Raw genomic sequence first — 5,622 nt, 5'->3', positions numbered from 1 at the left:
GCTGGAGTGTTGGCTGTGCCTGGGTGGGAGGCTGGTGATCTCCTATTCTCTCGACCCCTGGGTCTTGATGTGCTAGTGTGTGATTCAGAAGGTGGCCTGTGGCCTCTCGATGTGATCATAAACAGCAGAGTTAGCAAGCAGCTTGGATGTCGGCCTGAAAAGAAGGCTGAGGGTGATTGTGAGGTCACGCTGGGCTTGGCAGCCGGTCCCTGGGGTGACAGTGGAGATGGCCCTTTAGCTACATTCCAATTTTTCCCCATGTGGCCACAGCCTCTCTTCAGGCACCGTCTTCCTCTGGACCTTTCTACGGCTTCCGTGACAGCCTCTCCACCTCCATTTCCGCAGAGATCTTGCTAAGACAAAGGTCAGCTCCGGTGTTTCCCTTTCTCAAAAATTTTCAGTGGGTCTCTGTTTCTTATTTTTAAATTATATTTAAATTATATTTAAAATTCCTCCTCCCAGTTTTCCACAGAGTATTCTAGTTAGAACACAGTGATTTACAAGTTCAGTTACTCTCTGTTCATTTATTTATTCCACAGATAGTATCACATACCTGCTGTGCTCCAGGCAGAGTGCTAGGGATACAATGCAGGAGAAAACCGTAGGCAGACCTCTGAAAGCCTGGGCTGGAGCCAGGCGCCGTGGCACACGCCTGTAATCCCAGAGGTTTGGGAGGGTGAGACAGGAGAATCGTGAGTTCAAAGTCAGCCTCAGCAATGGTGAGGCACTAAGCAACTCAGTGAGACCCTGTCTCTAAATTAAATACAAAATAGGGCTGGGATGTGGCTCAGTGGTAGAGTGCCCCTGAGTTTAATCCCTGGTTCAAAAAAACCCCCCAAAACAAACAAACAAAACCCCAAACTAAACATGTGCTGGAGGGAAAAACAGGAAGCATGTGGTTCCTGTGTGCGTTCACAGTAACAAAGAAGGCTGGGCTCCCTGAAGGACAGGAATTTGACTCTAGGAGGAAGCCCCATACAGTGGAACCAGACTTGGATGGGGTTCTGGGCGAGTCGCCTCTGAGTATGAGGTTAAGTGGGTTCCAACAGGGCTGCTGTCATCTGAATGTTTGAGTCCCCCACAAATCCATATATTGAAGTTTTAACCCCCAAGGTCATGGTATCAGGAAGTGGGGACCTTGGAGGCGATTAGTTCATGAGGCTGAGTCTTCATGGAATTAGCACTCTTATGTAAAAAGATGACATAGAATTAGCCAGCCCTTTCCATCTTGTGCTGATAGAACTAGAAAGTGCCATCTATGAACTTGGAAACGGGTCTTTACTAGATGCAGAATATGTTGGTGTCTGGATCTCGGATTTCCTAGACTCTGGAACTATGAGAAATAAATATTTGTTGTTATAAGCCACCAGCCTATAGTATTTTGTTACAGCAGCTCTAGTAGACTGTAACATCTAATAGGTGAGGGCTATGGTCCAGAGGGAAGAGCATGTGCAAAGGTCCTCAGGCAGGATGGGAGGCAGGGCATGGCATACTTAAGCAACAGCAGGAGACCGGGGTGGATAGAGAATCATGTGGTGAGAAACAATGTTGTGAGGTTGGTGGAGTCCACACGTACAGGACCCTGGAGGGCACAGGCTCTGCTCAGACTGGAAAGGTAATAGAAGCTAGGAGAAAGCAATAAGGGGGAGGAAGTCACATGGTGAGCGGCTTAGCTTTTACGCTGCTGTGACTAAAAGGTCTGACCACAACAATTGAAGAGGAAGAAAAGTTTATTTGACGGCTCGCGGTTTCAGAAGTCCATAGAAGGCCCGCTCCATTCCTCGGGGCTTGAGGTGAGGCTGAACATCATGGTGGAGAGTGTGACAGAAGGAAGCAGCTCACATAATGATCAGGAAGCAGAGAGACTCCACTCTCCAGGTACAAAATATGTACCCATAGCCACGCCCCCAGAGGACCCCTTCCTCCAGCCACACCCACCTGCCTCCAGCCACCATCCAGTTAATCCCATCAGGGACCAATTCACTAATTAGGTTAAGGCTCTCCCAACCTGATCATTTCTCCTCTGAACCCTCTTGCATTGTCTCAGCGTGAGCTTTTGGGGGACACCTCACATACAAATCCTAACCATCAGCCTCTCTTCCTCCCTCCCTCTTTCTCTCCCCACCCCTCCCCTCCCCTCCTCCCCCTCCTTCCCTCCCTCCCCCCTCCTCCCCCCTTTCCCTCCCCCCTCCTCCCCCCTTCCCTCCCCCCCTCCTCCCCCCCTTTCCCTCCCCCCCTCCTCCCCCCCTTTCCCTCCCCCCTCCTCCCCCCCTTTCCCTCCCCCCCTCCTCCCCCCTTTCCTCCCCCTCCCCCCTTTCCCTCCCTCCCCCCTCCCCCCTCCCTCCCTCCCTCCTTCCTTCCTTCCTTCCTTCCTTCCTTCCCTTTTAACTGAAGGCAACTATGTATTGTGCCTGAATCACAGATGAGGACATCTGTATAACTAGGACCCCAGAATCCTCCTTGTGGCTTTAAGTCACAACCACCCTCTAAGGGTAAACATCATCTTAACTTCCAATTTCCTCCTGCTTTAACTTTTATATTTCTAATTTCCTCCTGGTTTTTAACCTTTTGCTCAATTCATACATTTTACAATTTTACTTGCAAGATTTTGACAGTCAATCCTTTTGTTTTTTACGGGGCAGTGTCTTCATGTTACCTTCATTTTTGAAGAAAGACCTGCCAGGTAACAGAGTTCTTGTTAATGGGTTTCAGCAGGTTTCCTGGGCCCTTTTGCCGCCTGCTGCCCGCCCTGTTTTATGTAAGAGGTGGCGGTAATTGTGTTGTTGCTCCCTCACTCGGGAGTTGCTCTTCTCTCCTCGACTTCTGTCTTTGTTTTGTCTTTTGACTGTTGCTCAGACATGTCCAGCTGTGGGTCTCTTTGCAGTTATCCTGCTTGAGGTTTATAGAACTTCTTGGATGGTGTTGAATGTTTTTCATAAGATAATAGAAGGTATTGGCCCTTGTTTTCTCCACAATTTTTTCTCTGCTCCTTACTTTTAATTTTCTGCTTCTGGGACTCCCATTATACATGTGTTGGTGTGCTTGATGTTGCCCCACTCATCCCTAAAACTGTATTTTTCTTCATTTTTTCCCCCCTCTGTTCTTCAGATGTGGATGATTTCTATTACTTTATCATCAAGTTCATTTTTTTCCTCTGCTATATATAATCTGCTCTAATAAATCTTTCATTTCAATTGAATTTTCAACTCCAGAATTTCCATTTGTTTTTCATAATTTCTATCTCCTTATCTGAATTTTTATCTGCTGATTCATTTATGTCAGAACTTCATTTAAATTTTAAACATGGTTTGCTTTAGTTCTCTGAATACATTTATAATAGCTATGTGAAGTCAGAGACTGTCTCTAGTAATTGCTTGTTCCCAGAGTATGTGTCACACTTTTCTGGTTTTTTTTTTTTTCATATTTTATAGTTTTTTTATTGTTGAAAACTGGAGATTAAAAAATATTGTCATGCTCTGTTGATTGATATGTAATGGATAAGTTAATTCACTTGATTTTACCATTCCGCAATGGCTACATACATAAAACATTATGTCGTACACCATGGATAGATGCAGCTTTACCAATTTAAAAAAGAATGTGGTAACAACCCTGGATTCTGATCCCTTTCGCTATGGTTCATGGTTACTGTTTTTTCATTTGTTTCTTTGCTTACTAACTGACCTGACTCTGGGGACCCTGTCATCCTTGCCTGGGAAGCTGTGGATTCTGTCCTCCTTATAATATGAAGCTGCACAAGTTTCTGATGAGTCTCTCACAGCCTCACTTTGGAAGTGACATCCATCATTTTTTGCCACACTTTGTTTACGAGAAGCAAATGATCATGTCTGCTGCAGCCCCAACAGGGAATTACCCAGGGCACTGAGACCAGGAGGTGAACCAAATTCAGGCCATCTACTTGTGCTGTCTTTTACTTTCTGCTGGGCTCTTTCTCATCTCTAGGTGTAGGCTCAGGGCTGGCTGGCGGGGTGGGGGTGGCTGGATGGGACTCCTCCTGGCTTCTGCTCTGCATGCATGCACACAGCTTTAGTAGGACTATAGCTGCCCCCAGGATTTGACCGCAATCTGGGTCTGGTAGGGCTGTTGGCCCTCCTGCTTTTTCTGCCTTGGGGACTTTGACTTCACAAGGCTGCCAAGAGCAGGGACCACCACTGCTTCCAATCAAGACAACCCCCTTTAACCACAGCAGAGAAAATGCCCATCCTCACAGCCGGCCCCACCCTGGAGCAGCCTCCCTATGGGCTAAGCTTGGAGGACAGCAGCCCGGGGCTAGAGTGCCCCAGATCCTGGCTGCTCCTGCCCACATTTCTCTAGTTCTCAAGCATGAACCTTGCTCCAACTCTCGTGCCCTGTTTGGTTTCCAGAATGCTGCATAGCTGTTTGGGTTCACTTATCCAGTGTTATAGTCGCTTTGGGGAAAAAAAGATTCACTTTTTCTTCACTCAGTCGTGGGCAATGTCCCTTGCCAATGTCCTCTTCATACCACATTTTGTAACATCCCACTTGCTACTATGGGATGCATGTAAAACATCACCTATTTGCCTACCCATATTTTAAAAAAATTATTATAATCCTTTAAAGTGAAGAATTTTTTAAAAAAAATCTCCCTTTGGATATATTTCAATATTTTAATGTGTGGCCACAACTCAAAAAGAAGGCCAACTCCTGAATTTTTCAAATGCCCCTTAAGGAATAGTCCAATCTCACTGAAAACCAATGACTTAATTAAAACTCTTTAGACTCTATTTCTGCAGTTCAGGTGGGAGAACTGGTAGAGGAACTGCAGAGAATTTTCTGTTTTGGAAATTCTCCATTGCTGAAAGTGTATCTCCCCGTTGTGTACCGTTTGGTGAAAGTTGCCAAAGCTTCCATCCCCAAAGCCAAGGAATCCTTTTCCAAATGTATTTATTTTTTTCTCCTTCTCCTTTATCAATACTCACTTAATATCAAAATGTTTTTCTTTGCTACCAGTCAAAGAATATTTTGACAGCAGATTTTTTTCTGCATGGCTTCTGTGTAGTCATGAGGGGCCAGGTCTATTTTCCCTCTGAACATTTGTGCAAACAAATCAGAAATGCATGGATTTCCTCAAAGCATACCAGCATCAAGGTGAAACGCTTTCTTATATCTTTTCTACCTGGAAAAACTCAGAGACACCTGTGGTGGAAGGGATATGGAAGCCCAGTGATATATTTCCCAGTGGGAAGGAAAGACAGACAGGGTCCAGGGTGGCCTGGCCTTGAGACAAGTAGGTCTCTTTGGTGGGTTCCTGGGCTCCATGGGTGAGGATGTACATAGAAGATATCCAAGTAAAACCATCAGCTATTTCTCCAAGAATAGAAGCCCTTTTCCAACCCTCTGGCCCCTTATCTCTCAGATACCCGCCCATCTCTTGGCAGACAGCTGTTTCTGCCAAACCTAGCAACCTCATCCTGGCTTTTCTTAATTTTCTAATTTTCCTTCTAATTTCCAAAATCCAAATTCTATTATTCTTTTAAGAGGCATCCTCTCCAAGAAACCTTTTCTGATTTTTACCTCCAACCCCTCCTTCTACTGAATACACAACATACACCGGTGTTTCTTAGTGTCTACCTCACACTT

Source organism: Marmota monax, unplaced genomic scaffold (genome assembly GCF_021218885.2).
Source record: "Marmota monax isolate L192 unplaced genomic scaffold, Marmota_monax_Labrador192_F-V1.1 WCK01_AAM20220418_F8-fsc00024, whole genome shotgun sequence".
In the NCBI taxonomy this organism is placed as follows: Eukaryota; Metazoa; Chordata; class Mammalia; order Rodentia; family Sciuridae; genus Marmota; species Marmota monax.
This window is presented reverse-complemented; position numbering follows the sequence as displayed.